Here is a 20,080-nt window from a genome sequence, read left to right as displayed (position 1 = left end):
AGCAAATGCATGCATTTCTAAATACAAAGTTAGTACAAAGGTGCACAAACAATTGATACTCCAAATTAAGTGCCAGGAATGGAAATAGTCTTTTTTTGGATAACAGATTAGGAAGGTGCACCGGTCCTGGAAGTACTGCAATACCAGGTCAATGCGTGGAGTGGACAGAGCAAGCTCTTCTTCCATCTCCCTGTTCTAAAAATCCATTTAATATATGGCCCCCAGATAGGGGGCGTATCAGATATTAAACTGATAAGAACAGATACTACACTTGATCTTAGCCAAAAGGCCGAGAAGCGATAACCCGAATGGGGTCCCAGCAAAGCGCGCGAACCGGAATTCGGCCACCAACACTGGTGCAGAAGAGATCAGCACCACGGACACATCTAACACACACACATCACTTCTATGTCGTTGCAGTCTGAAAGATACCTGGCTGTACGGCAGGTGTGAATAGGACTTGAAGTGCTGGACAGGGACCGGAGGACGAGTAGCCATCCAACTGATTTTGTGATTAGGTCGTCGGCGGGCGGGCAGGGTGCCTCAGCTGGGTAGGAGGCCAAATTTGCATGTGCTCCGCCCCGTCTGTTGACGTCGCGTCAACAGACACACACCCACTAGGCAGACGACCAACAGGCAAGCAGCAGCAGCCAGCTGTCTCCTCGCTCTTTGCTGCTGCATGCCTGTGTCCCTGACGAACTGCTGCTGAGTAAATCAATCAGCTAGCTGCTGCAGAGGAGAAGGAGGAATCTTGCACAATCAGGTGCAATGACGGCTTTCCTGTTTTGAGCCCATTCAGCAGCAGTAGTAGACAGTCAGATGGACAGGCATTCATGTGGCAGGACCCTTTGTGTGACATCACAATCTGCCCTCTATGACATCACAAGCTGCTCACTCGGAATCCGGCGGAACCTGACAGCCAGACAGTCACTTGGAACAGACAGGCAGACAGGACAGTCATGTGTAGGTGAGCTGGGTGGGCCAATGTTTTCTTTTATTGGCAGTTACCACCCAAATGATGGTCCGAAGAAGGTAAGTGATACTTTTTCTAAATCCCCCTCTCAATGATCATCAATTGTTGGGCTCGGCAAAAAAAAATGGAAGAGGAAAAAAAATTCCCAAAACAAAAGAGAGGAAAGAGGAAAAAAATTTCCCAAAACAAAAGAGAGAGAAAAGAGAGCGCAAAAAGAAAAGAAAAAAAATATAAGAGATCAAGAAAGAAAAAGCAAAAAAAAAACCAAGCCATTTCAAATGGAGAGGGAGGGGGGTCCAAAAATGCCATTGCTGTGATCCAGTTGATGTTTCCGTGGAAAGATCGTAGGTAAGTCACATAGTGTTTGCCTATTTTTTGGGAGGTCGCAGCGATTGATAAGTCATTTAATTTAGGCAGGCTTCCGGTCTTTTGGCTAGGCCGCATATGCTGATATCAAGTGTAGTGTCACGTAAAAATATTTAACTGCCTCGATTCCAGAAAGTACAATTCAAGGAGTCAAGAAATAGTCACAAAATGATACACTGGAGGCAGGATTTCAAAGTATTTATGCACAAGGGTTAAACCTTGAAGCAGCAAATGCATGCATTTCTAAATACAAAGTTAGTACAAAGGTGCACAAACAATTGATACTCCAAATTAAGTGCCAGGAATGGAAATAGTCTTTTTTTGGATAACAGATTAGGAAGGTGCACCGGTCCTGGAAGTACTGCAATACCAGGTCAATGCGTGGAGTGGACAGAGCAAGCTCTTCTTCCATCTCCCTGTTCTAAAAATCCATTTAATATATGGCCCCCAGATAGGGGGCGTATCAGATATTAAACTGATAAGAACAGATACTACACTTGATCTTAGCCAAAAGGCCGAGAAGCGATAACCCGAATGGGGTCCCAGCAAAGCGCGCGAACCGGAATTCGGCCACCAACACTGGTGCAGAAGAGATCAGCACCACGGACACATCTAACACACACACATCACTTCTATGTCGTTGCAGTCTGAAAGATACCTGGCTGTACGGCAGGTGTGAATAGGACTTGAAGTGCTGGACAGGGACCGGAGGACGAGTAGCCATCCAACTGATTTTGTGATTAGGTCGTCGGCGGGCGGGCAGGGTGCCTCAGCTGGGTAGGAGGCCAAATTTGCATGTGCTCCGCCCCGTCTGTTGACGTCGCGTCAACAGACACACACCCACTAGGCAGACGACCAACAGGCAAGCAGCAGCAGCCAGCTGTCTCCTCGCTCTTTGCTGCTGCATGCCTGTGTCCCTGACGAACTGCTGCTGAGTAAATCAATCAGCTAGCTGCTGCAGAGGAGAAGGAGGAATCTTGCACAATCAGGTGCAATGACGGCTTTCCTGTTTTGAGCCCATTCAGCAGCAGTAGTAGACAGTCAGATGGACAGGCATTCATGTGGCAGGACCCTTTGTGTGACATCACAATCTGCCCTCTATGACATCACAAGCTGCTCACTCGGAATCCGGCGGAACCTGACAGCCAGACAGTCACTTGGAACAGACAGGCAGACAGGACAGTCATGTGTAGGTGAGCTGGGTGGGCCAATGTTTTCTTTTATTGGCAGTTACCACCCAAATGATGGTCCGAAGAAGGTAAGTGATACTTTTTCTAAATCCCCCTTCAATGATCATCAATTGTTGGGCTCGGCAAAAAAAAATGGAAGAGGAAAAAAAATTCCCAAAACAAAAGAGAGGAAAGAGGAAAAAAATTTCCCAAAACAAAAGAGAGAGAAAAGAGAGCGCAAAAAGAAAAGAAAAAAAATATAAGAGATCAAGAAAGAAAAAGCAAAAAAAAAAACCAAGCCATTTCAAATGGAGAGGGAGGGGGGTCCAAAAATGCCATTGCTGTGATCCAGTTGATGTTTCCGTGGAAAGATCGTAGGTAAGTCACATAGTGTTTGCCTATTTTTTGGGAGGTCGCAGCGATTGATAAGTCATTTAATTTAGGCAGGCTTCCGGTCTTTTGGCTAGGCCGCATATGCTGATATCAAGTGTAGTGTCACGTAAAAATATTTAACTGCCTCGATTCCAGAAAGTACAATTCAAGGAGTCAAGAAATAGTCACAAAATGATACACTGGAGGCAGGATTTCAAAGTATTTATGCACAAGGGTTAAACCTTGAAGCAGCAAATGCATGCATTTCTAAATACAAAGTTAGTACAAAGGTGCACAAACAATTGATACTCCAAATTAAGTGCCAGGAATGGAAATAGTCTTTTTTTGGATAACAGATTAGGAAGGTGCACCGGTCCTGGAAGTACTGCAATACCAGGTCAATGCGTGGAGTGGACAGAGCAAGCTCTTCTTCCATCTCCCTGTTCTAAAAATCCATTTAATATATGGCCCCCAGATAGGGGGCGTATCAGATATTAAACTGATAAGAACAGATACTACACTTGATCTTAGCCAAAAGGCCGAGAAGCGATAACCCGAATGGGGTCCCAGCAAAGCGCGCGAACCGGAATTCGGCCACCAACACTGGTGCAGAAGAGATCAGCACCACGGACACATCTAACACACACACATCACTTCTATGTCGTTGCAGTCTGAAAGATACCTGGCTGTACGGCAGGTGTGAATAGGACTTGAAGTGCTGGACAGGGACCGGAGGACGAGTAGCCATCCAACTGATTTTGTGATTAGGTCGTCGGCGGGCGGGCAGGGTGCCTCAGCTGGGTAGGAGGCCAAATTTGCATGTGCTCCGCCCCGTCTGTTGACGTCGCGTCAACAGACACACACCCACTAGGCAGACGACCAACAGGCAAGCAGCAGCAGCCAGCTGTCTCCTCGCTCTTTGCTGCTGCATGCCTGTGTCCCTGACGAACTGCTGCTGAGTAAATCAATCAGCTAGCTGCTGCAGAGGAGAAGGAGGAATCTTGCACAATCAGGTGCAATGACGGCTTTCCTGTTTTGAGCCCATTCAGCAGCAGTAGTAGACAGTCAGATGGACAGGCATTCATGTGGCAGGACCCTTTGTGTGACATCACAATCTGCCCTCTATGACATCACAAGCTGCTCACTCGGAATCCGGCGGAACCTGACAGCCAGACAGTCACTTGGAACAGACAGGCAGACAGGACAGTCATGTGTAGGTGAGCTGGGTGGGCCAATGTTTTCTTTTATTGGCAGTTACCACCCAAATGATGGTCCAAAGAAGGTAAGTGATACTTTTTCTAAATCCCCCTCTCAATGATCATCAATTGTTGGGCTCGGCAAAAAAAAATGGAAGAGGAAAAAAAATTCCCAAAACAAAAGAGAGGAAAGAGGAAAAAAATTTCCCAAAACAAAAGAGAGAGAAAAGAGAGCGCAAAAAGAAAAGAAAAAAAATATAAGAGATCAAGAAAGAAAAAGCAAAAAAAAAACCAAGCCATTTCAAATGGAGAGGGAGGGGGGTCCAAAAATGCCATTGCTGTGATCCAGTTGATGTTTCCGTGGAAAGATCGTAGGTAAGTCACATAGTGTTTGCCTATTTTTTGGGAGGTCGCAGCGATTGATAAGTCATTTAATTTAGGCAGGCTTCCGGTCTTTTGGCTAGGCCGCATATGCTGATATCAAGTGTAGTGTCACGTAAAAATATTTAACTGCCTCGATTCCAGAAAGTACAATTCAAGGAGTCAAGAAATAGTCACAAAATGATACACTGGAGGCAGGATTTCAAAGTATTTATGCACAAGGGTTAAACCTTGAAGCAGCAAATGCATGCATTTCTAAATACAAAGTTAGTACAAAGGTGCACAAACAATTGATACTCCAAATTAAGTGCCAGGAATGGAAATAGTCTTTTTTTGGATAACAGATTAGGAAGGTGCACCGGTCCTGGAAGTACTGCAATACCAGGTCAATGCGTGGAGTGGACAGAGCAAGCTCTTCTTCCATCTCCCTGTTCTAAAAATCCATTTAATATATGGCCCCCAGATAGGGGGCGTATCAGATATTAAACTGATAAGAACAGATACTACACTTGATCTTAGCCAAAAGGCCGAGAAGCGATAACCCGAATGGGGTCCCAGCAAAGCGCGCGAACCGGAATTCGGCCACCAACACTGGTGCAGAAGAGATCAGCACCACGGACACATCTAACACACACACATCACTTCTATGTCGTTGCAGTCTGAAAGATACCTGGCTGTACGGCAGGTGTGAATAGGACTTGAAGTGCTGGACAGGGACCGGAGGACGAGTAGCCATCCAACTGATTTTGTGATTAGGTCGTCGGCGGGCGGGCAGGGTGCCTCAGCTGGGTAGGAGGCCAAATTTGCATGTGCTCCGCCCCGTCTGTTGACGTCGCGTCAACAGACACACACCCACTAGGCAGACGACCAACAGGCAAGCAGCAGCAGCCAGCTGTCTCCTCGCTCTTTGCTGCTGCATGCCTGTGTCCCTGACGAACTGCTGCTGAGTAAATCAATCAGCTAGCTGCTGCAGAGGAGAAGGAGGAATCTTGCACAATCAGGTGCAATGACGGCTTTCCTGTTTTGAGCCCATTCAGCAGCAGTAGTAGACAGTCAGATGGACAGGCATTCATGTGGCAGGACCCTTTGTGTGACATCACAATCTGCCCTCTATGACATCACAAGCTGCTCACTCGGAATCCGGCGGAACCTGACAGCCAGACAGTCACTTGGAACAGACAGGCAGACAGGACAGTCATGTGTAGGTGAGCTGGGTGGGCCAATGTTTTCTTTTATTGGCAGTTACCACCCAAATGATGGTCCGAAGAAGGTAAGTGATACTTTTTCTAAATCCCCCTCTCAATGATCATCAATTGTTGGGCTCGGCAAAAAAAAATGGAAGAGGAAAAAAAATTCCCAAAACAAAAGAGAGGAAAGAGGAAAAAAATTTCCCAAAACAAAAGAGAGAGAAAAGAGAGCGCAAAAAGAAAAGAAAAAAAATATAAGAGATCAAGAAAGAAAAAGCAAAAAAAAAACCAAGCCATTTCAAATGGAGAGGGAGGGGGGTCCAAAAATGCCATTGCTGTGATCCAGTTGATGTTTCCGTGGAAAGATCGTAGGTAAGTCACATAGTGTTTGCCTATTTTTTGGGAGGTCGCAGCGATTGATAAGTCATTTAATTTAGGCAGGCTTCCGGTCTTTTGGCTAGGCCGCATATGCTGATATCAAGTGTAGTGTCACGTAAAAATATTTAACTGCCTCGATTCCAGAAAGTACAATTCAAGGAGTCAAGAAATAGTCACAAAATGATACACTGGAGGCAGGATTTCAAAGTATTTATGCACAAGGGTTAAACCTTGAAGCAGCAAATGCATGCATTTCTAAATACAAAGTTAGTACAAAGGTGCACAAACAATTGATACTCCAAATTAAGTGCCAGGAATGGAAATAGTCTTTTTTTGGATAACAGATTAGGAAGGTGCACCGGTCCTGGAAGTACTGCAATACCAGGTCAATGCGTGGAGTGGACAGAGCAAGCTCTTCTTCCATCTCCCTGTTCTAAAAATCCATTTAATATATGGCCCCCAGATAGGGGGCGTATCAGATATTAAACTGATAAGAACAGATACTACACTTGATCTTAGCCAAAAGGCCGAGAAGCGATAACCCGAATGGGGTCCCAGCAAAGCGCGCGAACCGGAATTCGGCCACCAACACTGGTGCAGAAGAGATCAGCACCACGGACACATCTAACACACACACATCACTTCTATGTCGTTGCAGTCTGAAAGATACCTGGCTGTACGGCAGGTGTGAATAGGACTTGAAGTGCTGGACAGGGACCGGAGGACGAGTAGCCATCCAACTGATTTTGTGATTAGGTCGTCGGCGGGCGGGCAGGGTGCCTCAGCTGGGTAGGAGGCCAAATTTGCATGTGCTCCGCCCCGTCTGTTGACGTCGCGTCAACAGACACACACCCACTAGGCAGACGACCAACAGGCAAGCAGCAGCAGCCAGCTGTCTCCTCGCTCTTTGCTGCTGCATGCCTGTGTCCCTGACGAACTGCTGCTGAGTAAATCAATCAGCTAGCTGCTGCAGAGGAGAAGGAGGAATCTTGCACAATCAGGTGCAATGACGGCTTTCCTGTTTTGAGCCCATTCAGCAGCAGTAGTAGACAGTCAGATGGACAGGCATTCATGTGGCAGGACCCTTTGTGTGACATCACAATCTGCCCTCTATGACATCACAAGCTGCTCACTCGGAATCCGGCGGAACCTGACAGCCAGACAGTCACTTGGAACAGACAGGCAGACAGGACAGTCATGTGTAGGTGAGCTGGGTGGGCCAATGTTTTCTTTTATTGGCAGTTACCACCCAAATGATGGTCCGAAGAAGGTAAGTGATACTTTTTCTAAATCCCCCTCTCAATGATCATCAATTGTTGGGCTCGGCAAAAAAAAATGGAAGAGGAAAAAAAATTCCCAAAACAAAAGAGAGGAAAGAGGAAAAAAATTTCCCAAAACAAAAGAGAGAGAAAAGAGAGCGCAAAAAGAAAAGAAAAAAAATATAAGAGATCAAGAAAGAAAAAGCAAAAAAAAAAACCAAGCCATTTCAAATGGAGAGGGAGGGGGGTCCAAAAATGCCATTGCTGTGATCCAGTTGATGTTTCCGTGGAAAGATCGTAGGTAAGTCACATAGTGTTTGCCTATTTTTTGGGAGGTCGCAGCGATTGATAAGTCATTTAATTTAGGCAGGCTTCCGGTCTTTTGGCTAGGCCGCATATGCTGATATCAAGTGTAGTGTCACGTAAAAATATTTAACTGCCTCGATTCCAGAAAGTACAATTCAAGGAGTCAAGAAATAGTCACAAAATGATACACTGGAGGCAGGATTTCAAAGTATTTATGCACAAGGGTTAAACCTTGAAGCAGCAAATGCATGCATTTCTAAATACAAAGTTAGTACAAAGGTGCACAAACAATTGATACTCCAAATTAAGTGCCAGGAATGGAAATAGTCTTTTTTTGGATAACAGATTAGGAAGGTGCACCGGTCCTGGAAGTACTGCAATACCAGGTCAATGCGTGGAGTGGACAGAGCAAGCTCTTCTTCCATCTCCCTGTTCTAAAAATCCATTTAATATATGGCCCCCAGATAGGGGGCGTATCAGATATTAAACTGATAAGAACAGATACTACACTTGATCTTAGCCAAAAGGCCGAGAAGCGATAACCCGAATGGGGTCCCAGCAAAGCGCGCGAACCGGAATTCGGCCACCAACACTGGTGCAGAAGAGATCAGCACCACGGACACATCTAACACACACACATCACTTCTATGTCGTTGCAGTCTGAAAGATACCTGGCTGTACGGCAGGTGTGAATAGGACTTGAAGTGCTGGACAGGGACCGGAGGACGAGTAGCCATCCAACTGATTTTGTGATTAGGTCGTCGGCGGGCGGGCAGGGTGCCTCAGCTGGGTAGGAGGCCAAATTTGCATGTGCTCCGCCCCGTCTGTTGACGTCGCGTCAACAGACACACACCCACTAGGCAGACGACCAACAGGCAAGCAGCAGCAGCCAGCTGTCTCCTCGCTCTTTGCTGCTGCATGCCTGTGTCCCTGACGAACTGCTGCTGAGTAAATCAATCAGCTAGCTGCTGCAGAGGAGAAGGAGGAATCTTGCACAATCAGGTGCAATGACGGCTTTCCTGTTTTGAGCCCATTCAGCAGCAGTAGTAGACAGTCAGATGGACAGGCATTCATGTGGCAGGACCCTTTGTGTGACATCACAATCTGCCCTCTATGACATCACAAGCTGCTCACTCGGAATCCGGCGGAACCTGACAGCCAGACAGTCACTTGGAACAGACAGGCAGACAGGACAGTCATGTGTAGGTGAGCTGGGTGGGCCAATGTTTTCTTTTATTGGCAGTTACCACCCAAATGATGGTCCAAAGAAGGTAAGTGATACTTTTTCTAAATCCCCCTCTCAATGATCATCAATTGTTGGGCTCGGCAAAAAAAAATGGAAGAGGAAAAAAAATTCCCAAAACAAAAGAGAGGAAAGAGGAAAAAAATTTCCCAAAACAAAAGAGAGAGAAAAGAGAGCGCAAAAAGAAAAGAAAAAAAATATAAGAGATCAAGAAAGAAAAAGCAAAAAAAAAACCAAGCCATTTCAAATGGAGAGGGAGGGGGGTCCAAAAATGCCATTGCTGTGATCCAGTTGATGTTTCCGTGGAAAGATCGTAGGTAAGTCACATAGTGTTTGCCTATTTTTTGGGAGGTCGCAGCGATTGATAAGTCATTTAATTTAGGCAGGCTTCCGGTCTTTTGGCTAGGCCGCATATGCTGATATCAAGTGTAGTGTCACGTAAAAATATTTAACTGCCTCGATTCCAGAAAGTACAATTCAAGGAGTCAAGAAATAGTCACAAAATGATACACTGGAGGCAGGATTTCAAAGTATTTATGCACAAGGGTTAAACCTTGAAGCAGCAAATGCATGCATTTCTAAATACAAAGTTAGTACAAAGGTGCACAAACAATTGATACTCCAAATTAAGTGCCAGGAATGGAAATAGTCTTTTTTTGGATAACAGATTAGGAAGGTGCACCGGTCCTGGAAGTACTGCAATACCAGGTCAATGCGTGGAGTGGACAGAGCAAGCTCTTCTTCCATCTCCCTGTTCTAAAAATCCATTTAATATATGGCCCCCAGATAGGGGGCGTATCAGATATTAAACTGATAAGAACAGATACTACACTTGATCTTAGCCAAAAGGCCGAGAAGCGATAACCCGAATGGGGTCCCAGCAAAGCGCGCGAACCAGAATTCGGCCACCAACACTGGTGCAGAAGAGATCAGCACCACGGACACATCTAACACACACACATCACTTCTATGTCGTTGCAGTCTGAAAGATACCTGGCTGTACGGCAGGTGTGAATAGGACTTGAAGTGCTGGACAGGGACCGGAGGACGAGTAGCCATCCAACTGATTTTGTGATTAGGTCGTCGGCGGGCGGGCAGGGTGCCTCAGCTGGGTAGGAGGCCAAATTTGCATGTGCTCCGCCCCGTCTGTTGACGTCGCGTCAACAGACACACACCCACTAGGCAGACGACCAACAGGCAAGCAGCAGCAGCCAGCTGTCTCCTCGCTCTTTGCTGCTGCATGCCTGTGTCCCTGACGAACTGCTGCTGAGTAAATCAATCAGCTAGCTGCTGCAGAGGAGAAGGAGGAATCTTGCACAATCAGGTGCAATGACGGCTTTCCTGTTTTGAGCCCATTCAGCAGCAGTAGTAGACAGTCAGATGGACAGGCATTCATGTGGCAGGACCCTTTGTGTGACATCACAATCTGCCCTCTATGACATCACAAGCTGCTCACTCGGAATCCGGCGGAACCTGACAGCCAGACAGTCACTTGGAACAGACAGGCAGACAGGACAGTCATGTGTAGGTGAGCTGGGTGGGCCAATGTTTTCTTTTATTGGCAGTTACCACCCAAATGATGGTCCGAAGAAGGTAAGTGATACTTTTTCTAAATCCCCCTCTCAATGATCATCAATTGTTGGGCTCGGCAAAAAAAAATGGAAGAGGAAAAAAAATTCCCAAAACAAAAGAGAGGAAAGAGGAAAAAAATTTCCCAAAACAAAAGAGAGAGAAAAGAGAGCGCAAAAAGAAAAGAAAAAAAATATAAGAGATCAAGAAAGAAAAAGCAAAAAAAAAACCAAGCCATTTCAAATGGAGAGGGAGGGGGGTCCAAAAATGCCATTGCTGTGATCCAGTTGATGTTTCCGTGGAAAGATCGTAGGTAAGTCACATAGTGTTTGCCTATTTTTTGGGAGGTCGCAGCGATTGATAAGTCATTTAATTTAGGCAGGCTTCCGGTCTTTTGGCTAGGCCGCATATGCTGATATCAAGTGTAGTGTCACGTAAAAATATTTAACTGCCTCGATTCCAGAAAGTACAATTCAAGGAGTCAAGAAATAGTCACAAAATGATACACTGGAGGCAGGATTTCAAAGTATTTATGCACAAGGGTTAAACCTTGAAGCAGCAAATGCATGCATTTCTAAATACAAAGTTAGTACAAAGGTGCACAAACAATTGATACTCCAAATTAAGTGCCAGGAATGGAAATAGTCTTTTTTTGGATAACAGATTAGGAAGGTGCACCGGTCCTGGAAGTACTGCAATACCAGGTCAATGCGTGGAGTGGACAGAGCAAGCTCTTCTTCCATCTCCCTGTTCTAAAAATCCATTTAATATATGGCCCCCAGATAGGGGGCGTATCAGATATTAAACTGATAAGAACAGATACTACACTTGATCTTAGCCAAAAGGCCGAGAAGCGATAACCCGAATGGGGTCCCAGCAAAGCGCGCGAACCGGAATTCGGCCACCAACACTGGTGCAGAAGAGATCAGCACCACGGACACATCTAACACACACACATCACTTCTATGTCGTTGCAGTCTGAAAGATACCTGGCTGTACGGCAGGTGTGAATAGGACTTGAAGTGCTGGACAGGGACCGGAGGACGAGTAGCCATCCAACTGATTTTGTGATTAGGTCGTCGGCGGGCGGGCAGGGTGCCTCAGCTGGGTAGGAGGCCAAATTTGCATGTGCTCCGCCCCGTCTGTTGACGTCGCGTCAACAGACACACACCCACTAGGCAGACGACCAACAGGCAAGCAGCAGCAGCCAGCTGTCTCCTCGCTCTTTGCTGCTGCATGCCTGTGTCCCTGACGAACTGCTGCTGAGTAAATCAATCAGCTAGCTGCTGCAGAGGAGAAGGAGGAATCTTGCACAATCAGGTGCAATGACGGCTTTCCTGTTTTGAGCCCATTCAGCAGCAGTAGTAGACAGTCAGATGGACAGGCATTCATGTGGCAGGACCCTTTGTGTGACATCACAATCTGCCCTCTATGACATCACAAGCTGCTCACTCGGAATCCGGCGGAACCTGACAGCCAGACAGTCACTTGGAACAGACAGGCAGACAGGACAGTCATGTGTAGGTGAGCTGGGTGGGCCAATGTTTTCTTTTATTGGCAGTTACCACCCAAATGATGGTCCGAAGAAGGTAAGTGATACTTTTTCTAAATCCCCCTCTCAATGATCATCAATTGTTGGGCTCGGCAAAAAAAAATGGAAGAGGAAAAAAAATTCCCAAAACAAAAGAGAGGAAAGAGGAAAAAAATTTCCCAAAACAAAAGAGAGAGAAAAGAGAGCGCAAAAAGAAAAGAAAAAAAATATAAGAGATCAAGAAAGAAAAAGCAAAAAAAAAACCAAGCCATTTCAAATGGAGAGGGAGGGGGGTCCAAAAATGCCATTGCTGTGATCCAGTTGATGTTTCCGTGGAAAGATCGTAGGTAAGTCACATAGTGTTTGCCTATTTTTTGGGAGGTCGCAGCGATTGATAAGTCATTTAATTTAGGCAGGCTTCCGGTCTTTTGGCTAGGCCGCATATGCTGATATCAAGTGTAGTGTCACGTAAAAATATTTAACTGCCTCGATTCCAGAAAGTACAATTCAAGGAGTCAAGAAATAGTCACAAAATGATACACTGGAGGCAGGATTTCAAAGTATTTATGCACAAGGGTTAAACCTTGAAGCAGCAAATGCATGCATTTCTAAATACAAAGTTAGTACAAAGGTGCACAAACAATTGATACTCCAAATTAAGTGCCAGGAATGGAAATAGTCTTTTTTTGGATAACAGATTAGGAAGGTGCACCGGTCCTGGAAGTACTGCAATACCAGGTCAATGCGTGGAGTGGACAGAGCAAGCTCTTCTTCCATCTCCCTGTTCTAAAAATCCATTTAATATATGGCCCCCAGATAGGGGGCGTATCAGATATTAAACTGATAAGAACAGATACTACACTTGATCTTAGCCAAAAGGCCGAGAAGCGATAACCCGAATGGGGTCCCAGCAAAGCGCGCGAACCGGAATTCGGCCACCAACACTGGTGCAGAAGAGATCAGCACCACGGACACATCTAACACACACACATCACTTCTATGTCGTTGCAGTCTGAAAGATACCTGGCTGTACGGCAGGTGTGAATAGGACTTGAAGTGCTGGACAGGGACCGGAGGACGAGTAGCCATCCAACTGATTTTGTGATTAGGTCGTCGGCGGGCGGGCAGGGTGCCTCAGCTGGGTAGGAGGCCAAATTTGCATGTGCTCCGCCCCGTCTGTTGACGTCGCGTCAACAGACACACACCCACTAGGCAGACGACCAACAGGCAAGCAGCAGCAGCCAGCTGTCTCCTCGCTCTTTGCTGCTGCATGCCTGTGTCCCTGACGAACTGCTGCTGAGTAAATCAATCAGCTAGCTGCTGCAGAGGAGAAGGAGGAATCTTGCACAATCAGGTGCAATGACGGCTTTCCTGTTTTGAGCCCATTCAGCAGCAGTAGTAGACAGTCAGATGGACAGGCATTCATGTGGCAGGACCCTTTGTGTGACATCACAATCTGCCCTCTATGACATCACAAGCTGCTCACTCGGAATCCGGCGGAACCTGACAGCCAGACAGTCACTTGGAACAGACAGGCAGACAGGACAGTCATGTGTAGGTGAGCTGGGTGGGCCAATGTTTTCTTTTATTGGCAGTTACCACCCAAATGATGGTCCGAAGAAGGTAAGTGATACTTTTTCTAAATCCCCCTCTCAATGATCATCAATTGTTGGGCTCGGCAAAAAAAAATGGAAGAGGAAAAAAAATTCCCAAAACAAAAGAGAGGAAAGAGGAAAAAAATTTCCCAAAACAAAAGAGAGAGAAAAGAGAGCGCAAAAAGAAAAGAAAAAAAATATAAGAGATCAAGAAAGAAAAAGCAAAAAAAAAACCAAGCCATTTCAAATGGAGAGGGAGGGGGGTCCAAAAATGCCATTGCTGTGATCCAGTTGATGTTTCCGTGGAAAGATCGTAGGTAAGTCACATAGTGTTTGCCTATTTTTTGGGAGGTCGCAGCGATTGATAAGTCATTTAATTTAGGCAGGCTTCCGGTCTTTTGGCTAGGCCGCATATGCTGATATCAAGTGTAGTGTCACGTAAAAATATTTAACTGCCTCGATTCCAGAAAGTACAATTCAAGGAGTCAAGAAATAGTCACAAAATGATACACTGGAGGCAGGATTTCAAAGTATTTATGCACAAGGGTTAAACCTTGAAGCAGCAAATGCATGCATTTCTAAATACAAAGTTAGTACAAAGGTGCACAAACAATTGATACTCCAAATTAAGTGCCAGGAATGGAAATAGTCTTTTTTTGGATAACAGATTAGGAAGGTGCACCGGTCCTGGAAGTACTGCAATACCAGGTCAATGCGTGGAGTGGACAGAGCAAGCTCTTCTTCCATCTCCCTGTTCTAAAAATCCATTTAATATATGGCCCCCAGATAGGGGGCGTATCAGATATTAAACTGATAAGAACAGATACTACACTTGATCTTAGCCAAAAGGCCGAGAAGCGATAACCCGAATGGGGTCCCAGCAAAGCGCGCGAACCGGAATTCGGCCACCAACACTGGTGCAGAAGAGATCAGCACCACGGACACATCTAACACACACACATCACTTCTATGTCGTTGCAGTCTGAAAGATACCTGGCTGTACGGCAGGTGTGAATAGGACTTGAAGTGCTGGACAGGGACCGGAGGACGAGTAGCCATCCAACTGATTTTGTGATTAGGTCGTCGGCGGGCGGGCAGGGTGCCTCAGCTGGGTAGGAGGCCAAATTTGCATGTGCTCCGCCCCGTCTGTTGACGTCGCGTCAACAGACACACACCCACTAGGCAGACGACCAACAGGCAAGCAGCAGCAGCCAGCTGTCTCCTCGCTCTTTGCTGCTGCATGCCTGTGTCCCTGACGAACTGCTGCTGAGTAAATCAATCAGCTAGCTGCTGCAGAGGAGAAGGAGGAATCTTGCACAATCAGGTGCAATGACGGCTTTCCTGTTTTGAGCCCATTCAGCAGCAGTAGTAGACAGTCAGATGGACAGGCATTCATGTGGCAGGACCCTTTGTGTGACATCACAATCTGCCCTCTATGACATCACAAGCTGCTCACTCGGAATCCGGCGGAACCTGACAGCCAGACAGTCACTTGGAACAGACAGGCAGACAGGACAGTCATGTGTAGGTGAGCTGGGTGGGCCAATGTTTTCTTTTATTGGCAGTTACCACCCAAATGATGGTCCGAAGAAGGTAAGTGATACTTTTTCTAAATCCCCCTCTCAATGATCATCAATTGTTGGGCTCGGCAAAAAAAAATGGAAGAGGAAAAAAAATTCCCAAAACAAAAGAGAGGAAAGAGGAAAAAAATTTCCCAAAACAAAAGAGAGAGAAAAGAGAGCGCAAAAAGAAAAGAAAAAAAATATAAGAGATCAAGAAAGAAAAAGCAAAAAAAAAACCAAGCCATTTCAAATGGAGAGGGAGGGGGGTCCAAAAATGCCATTGCTGTGATCCAGTTGATGTTTCCGTGGAAAGATCGTAGGTAAGTCACATAGTGTTTGCCTATTTTTTGGGAGGTCGCAGCGATTGATAAGTCATTTAATTTAGGCAGGCTTCCGGTCTTTTGGCTAGGCCGCATATGCTGATATCAAGTGTAGTGTCACGTAAAAATATTTAACTGCCTCGATTCCAGAAAGTACAATTCAAGGAGTCAAGAAATAGTCACAAAATGATACACTGGAGGCAGGATTTCAAAGTATTTATGCACAAGGGTTAAACCTTGAAGCAGCAAATGCATGCATTTCTAAATACAAAGTTAGTACAAAGGTGCACAAACAATTGATACTCCAAATTAAGTGCCAGGAATGGAAATAGTCTTTTTTTGGATAACAGATTAGGAAGGTGCACCGGTCCTGGAAGTACTGCAATACCAGGTCAATGCGTGGAGTGGACAGAGCAAGCTCTTCTTCCATCTCCCTGTTCTAAAAATCCATTTAATATATGGCCCCCAGATAGGGGGCGTATCAGATATTAAACTGATAAGAACAGATACTACACTTGATCTTAGCCAAAAGGCCGAGAAGCGATAACCCGAATGGGGTCCCAGCAAAGCGCGCGAACCGGAATTCGGCCACCAACACTGGTGCAGAAGAGATCAGCACCACGGACACATCTAACACACACACATCACTTCTATGTCGTTGCAGTCTGAAAGATACCTGGCTGTACGGCAGGTGTGAATAGGACTTGAAGTGCTGGACAGGGACCGGAGGACGAGTAGCCATCCAACTGATTTTGTGATTAGGTCGTCGGCGGGCGGGCAGGGTGCCTCAGCTGGGTAGGAGGCCAAATTTGCATGTGCTCCGCCCCGTCTGTTGACGTCGCGTCAACAGACACACACCCACTAGGCAGACGACCAACAGGCAAGCAGCAGCAGCCAGCTGTCTCCTCGCTCTTTGCTGCTGCATGCCTGTGTCCCTGACGAACTGCTGCTGAGTAAATCAATCAGCTAGCTGCTGCAGAGGAGAAGGAGGAATCTTGCACAATCAGGTGCAATGACGGCTTTCCTGTTTTGAGCCCATTCAGCAGCAGTAGTAGACAGTCAGATGGACAGGCATTCATGTGGCAGGACCCTTTGTGTGACATCACAATCTGCCCTCTATGACATCACAAGCTGCTCACTCGGAATCCGGCGGAACCTGACAGCCAGACAGTCACTTGGAACAGACAGGCAGACAGGACAGTCATGTGTAGGTGAGCTGGGTGGGCCAATGTTTTCTTTTATTGGCAGTTACCACCCAAATGATGGTCCGAAGAAGGTAAGTGATACTTTTTCTAAATCCCCCTCTCAATGATCATCAATTGTTGGGCTCGGCAAAAAAAAATGGAAGAGGAAAAAAAATTCCCAAAACAAAAGAGAGGAAAGAGGAAAAAAATTTCCCAAAACAAAAGAGAGAGAAAAGAGAGCGCAAAAAGAAAAGAAAAAAAATATAAGAGATCAAGAAAGAAAAAGCAAAAAAAAAACCAAGCCATTTCAAATGGAGAGGGAGGGGGGTCCAAAAATGCCATTGCTGTGATCCAGTTGATGTTTCCGTGGAAAGATCGTAGGTAAGTCACATAGTGTTTGCCTATTTTTTGGGAGGTCGCAGCGATTGATAAGTCATTTAATTTAGGCAGGCTTCCGGTCTTTTGGCTAGGCCGCATATGCTGATATCAAGTGTAGTGTCACGTAAAAATATTTAACTGCCTCGATTCCAGAAAGTACAATTCAAGGAGTCAAGAAATAGTCACAAAATGATACACTGGAGGCAGGATTTCAAAGTATTTATGCACAAGGGTTAAACCTTGAAGCAGCAAATGCATGCATTTCTAAATACAAAGTTAGTACAAAGGTGCACAAACAATTGATACTCCAAATTAAGTGCCAGGAATGGAAATAGTCTTTTTTTGGATAACAGATTAGGAAGGTGCACCGGTCCTGGAAGTACTGCAATACCAGGTCAATGCGTGGAGTGGACAGAGCAAGCTCTTCTTCCATCTCCCTGTTCTAAAAATCCATTTAATATATGGCCCCCAGATAGGGGGCGTATCAGATATTAAACTGATAAGAACAGATACTACACTTGATCTTAGCCAAAAGGCCGAGAAGCGATAACCCGAATGGGGTCCCAGCAAAGCGCGCGAACCGGAATTCGGCCACCAACACTGGTGCAGAAGAGATCAGCACCACGGACACATCTAACACACACACATCACTTCTATGTCGTTGCAGTCTGAAAGATACCTGGCTGTACGGCAGGTGTGAATAGGACTTGAAGTGCTGGACAGGGACCGGAGGACGAGTAGCCATCCAACTGATTTTGTGATTAGGTCGTCGGCGGGCGGGCAGGGTGCCTCAGCTGGGTAGGAGGCCAAATTTGCATGTGCTCCGCCCCGTCTGTTGACGTCGCGTCAACAGACACACACCCACTAGGCAGACGACCAACAGGCAAGCAGCAGCAGCCAGCTGTCTCCTCGCTCTTTGCTGCTGCATGCCTGTGTCCCTGACGAACTGCTGCTGAGTAAATCAATCAGCTAGCTGCTGCAGAGGAGAAGGAGGAATCTTGCACAATCAGGTGCAATGACGGCTTTCCTGTTTTGAGCCCATTCAGCAGCAGTAGTAGACAGTCAGATGGACAGGCATTCATGTGGCAGGACCCTTTGTGTGACATCACAATCTGCCCTCTATGACATCACAAGCTGCTCACTCGGAATCCGGCGGAACCTGACAGCCAGACAGTCACTTGGAACAGACAGGCAGACAGGACAGTCATGTGTAGGTGAGCTGGGTGGGCCAATGTTTTCTTTTATTGGCAGTTACCACCCAAATGATGGTCCGAAGAAGGTAAGTGATACTTTTTCTAAATCCCCCTCTCAATGATCATCAATTGTTGGGCTCGGCAAAAAAAAATGGAAGAGGAAAAAAAATTCCCAAAACAAAAGAGAGGAAAGAGGAAAAAAATTTCCCAAAACAAAAGAGAGAGAAAAGAGAGCGCAAAAAGAAAAGAAAAAAAATATAAGAGATCAAGAAAGAAAAAGCAAAAAAAAAACCAAGCCATTTCAAATGGAGAGGGAGGGGGGTCCAAAAATGCCATTGCTGTGATCCAGTTGATGTTTCCGTGGAAAGATCGTAGGTAAGTCACATAGTGTTTGCCTATTTTTTGGGAGGTCGCAGCGATTGATAAGTCATTTAATTTAGGCAGGCTTCCGGTCTTTTGGCTAGGCCGCATATGCTGATATCAAGTGTAGTGTCACGTAAAAATATTTAACTGCCTCGATTCCAGAAAGTACAATTCAAGGAGTCAAGAAATAGTCACAAAATGATACACTGGAGGCAGGATTTCAAAGTATTTATGCACAAGGGTTAAACCTTGAAGCAGCAAATGCATGCATTTCTAAATACAAAGTTAGTACAAAGGTGCACAAACAATTGATACTCCAAATTAAGTGCCAGGAATGGAAATAGTCTTTTTTTGGATAACAGATTAGGAAGGTGCACCGGTCCTGGAAGTACTGCAATACCAGGTCAATGCGTGGAGTGGACAGAGCAAGCTCTTCTTCCATCTCCCTGTTCTAAAAATCCATTTAATATATGGCCCCCAGATAGGGGGCGTATCAGATATTAAACTGATAAGAACAGATACTACACTTGATCTTAGCCAAAAGGCCGAGAAGCGATAACCCGAATGGGGTCCCAGCAAAGCGCGCGAACCGGAATTCGGCCACCAACACTGGTGCAGAAGAGATCAGCACCACGGACACATCTAACACACACACATCACTTCTATGTCGTTGCAGTCTGAAAGATACCTGGCTGTACGGCAGGTGTGAATAGGACTTGAAGTGCTGGACAGGGACCGGAGGACGAGTAGCCATCCAACTGATTTTGTGATTAGGTCGTCGGCGGGCGGGCAGGGTGCCTCAGCTGGGTAGGAGGCCAAATTTGCATGTGCTCCGCCCCGTCTGTTGACGTCGCGTCAACAGACACACACCCACTAGGCAGACGACCAACAGGCAAGCAGCAGCAGCCAGCTGTCTCCTCGCTCTTTGCTGCTGCATGCCTGTGTCCCTGACGAACTGCTGCTGAGTAAATCAATCAGCTAGCTGCTGCAGAGGAGAAGGAGGAATCTTGCACAATCAGGTGCAATGACGGCTTTCCTGTTTTGAGCCCATTCAGCAGCAGTAGTAGACAGTCAGATGGACAGGCATTCATGTGGCAGGACCCTTTGTGTGACATCACAATCTGCCCTCTATGACATCACAAGCTGCTCACTCGGAATCCGGCGGAACCTGACAGCCAGACAGTCACTTGGAACAGACAGGCAGACAGGACAGTCATGTGTAGGTGAGCTGGGTGGGCCAATGTTTTCTTTTATTGGCAGTTACCACCCAAATGATGGTCCGAAGAAGGTAAGTGATACTTTTTCTAAATCCCCCTCTCAATGATCATCAATTGTTGGGCTCGGCAAAAAAAAATGGAAGAGGAAAAAAAATTCCCAAAACAAAAGAGAGGAAAGAGGAAAAAAATTTCCCAAAACAAAAGAGAGAGAAAAGAGAGCGCAAAAAGAAAAGAAAAAAAATATAAGAGATCAAGAAAGAAAAAGCAAAAAAAAAACCAAGCCATTTCAAATGGAGAGGGAGGGGGGTCCAAAAATGCCATTGCTGTGATCCAGTTGA

At 46.0% G+C, this 20,080-nt stretch overlaps 13 non-coding genes across 13 annotated transcripts; all 13 read right to left on the bottom strand.

Annotated features, from left to right (window-relative positions):
• Nucleotides 1–110: 110 nt before the first annotated feature.
• On the bottom strand, nt 111–301 carry LOC146012044 (U2 spliceosomal RNA). The gene has a single exon (XR_014445220.1). It is a non-coding gene; the product is annotated as a U2 spliceosomal RNA (small nuclear RNA).
• A 1,374-nt stretch (nt 302–1,675) lies between these two features.
• Nucleotides 1,676–1,866, bottom strand: LOC146012043 (U2 spliceosomal RNA). Its single transcript, XR_014445219.1, has one exon. It is a non-coding gene; the product is annotated as a U2 spliceosomal RNA (small nuclear RNA).
• Nucleotides 1,867–3,240: 1,374 nt separating this feature from the next.
• On the bottom strand, nt 3,241–3,431 carry LOC146012041 (U2 spliceosomal RNA). Its single transcript, XR_014445217.1, has one exon. It is a non-coding gene; the product is annotated as a U2 spliceosomal RNA (small nuclear RNA).
• A 1,374-nt stretch (nt 3,432–4,805) lies between these two features.
• Nucleotides 4,806–4,996, bottom strand: LOC146012040 (U2 spliceosomal RNA). The gene has a single exon (XR_014445216.1). It is a non-coding gene; the product is annotated as a U2 spliceosomal RNA (small nuclear RNA).
• A 1,374-nt stretch (nt 4,997–6,370) lies between these two features.
• On the bottom strand, nt 6,371–6,561 carry LOC146012039 (U2 spliceosomal RNA). The gene has a single exon (XR_014445215.1). It is a non-coding gene; the product is annotated as a U2 spliceosomal RNA (small nuclear RNA).
• Nucleotides 6,562–7,936: 1,375 nt separating this feature from the next.
• LOC146012038 (U2 spliceosomal RNA) lies at nt 7,937–8,127 on the bottom strand. Its single transcript, XR_014445214.1, has one exon. It is a non-coding gene; the product is annotated as a U2 spliceosomal RNA (small nuclear RNA).
• Nucleotides 8,128–9,501: 1,374 nt separating this feature from the next.
• Nucleotides 9,502–9,692, bottom strand: LOC146012037 (U2 spliceosomal RNA). The gene has a single exon (XR_014445213.1). It is a non-coding gene; the product is annotated as a U2 spliceosomal RNA (small nuclear RNA).
• Nucleotides 9,693–11,066: 1,374 nt separating this feature from the next.
• On the bottom strand, nt 11,067–11,257 carry LOC146012036 (U2 spliceosomal RNA). The gene has a single exon (XR_014445212.1). It is a non-coding gene; the product is annotated as a U2 spliceosomal RNA (small nuclear RNA).
• A 1,374-nt stretch (nt 11,258–12,631) lies between these two features.
• LOC146012035 (U2 spliceosomal RNA) lies at nt 12,632–12,822 on the bottom strand. The gene has a single exon (XR_014445211.1). It is a non-coding gene; the product is annotated as a U2 spliceosomal RNA (small nuclear RNA).
• Nucleotides 12,823–14,196: 1,374 nt separating this feature from the next.
• On the bottom strand, nt 14,197–14,387 carry LOC146012034 (U2 spliceosomal RNA). Its single transcript, XR_014445210.1, has one exon. It is a non-coding gene; the product is annotated as a U2 spliceosomal RNA (small nuclear RNA).
• A 1,374-nt stretch (nt 14,388–15,761) lies between these two features.
• LOC146012033 (U2 spliceosomal RNA) lies at nt 15,762–15,952 on the bottom strand. Its single transcript, XR_014445209.1, has one exon. It is a non-coding gene; the product is annotated as a U2 spliceosomal RNA (small nuclear RNA).
• A 1,374-nt stretch (nt 15,953–17,326) lies between these two features.
• LOC146012032 (U2 spliceosomal RNA) lies at nt 17,327–17,517 on the bottom strand. Its single transcript, XR_014445208.1, has one exon. It is a non-coding gene; the product is annotated as a U2 spliceosomal RNA (small nuclear RNA).
• Nucleotides 17,518–18,891: 1,374 nt separating this feature from the next.
• On the bottom strand, nt 18,892–19,082 carry LOC146012030 (U2 spliceosomal RNA). The gene has a single exon (XR_014445206.1). It is a non-coding gene; the product is annotated as a U2 spliceosomal RNA (small nuclear RNA).
• Between the last annotated feature and the right edge of the window lie 998 nt (nt 19,083–20,080).

This window comes from Crinia signifera, chromosome 6 (genome assembly GCF_055691185.1).
Source record: "Crinia signifera chromosome 6, ASM5569118v1, whole genome shotgun sequence".
NCBI classification, from domain to species: Eukaryota; Metazoa; Chordata; class Amphibia; order Anura; family Myobatrachidae; genus Crinia; species Crinia signifera.
Note: the sequence above shows the minus strand (reverse complement) of the source record. Positions and strands in the feature narration are given on the sequence as shown.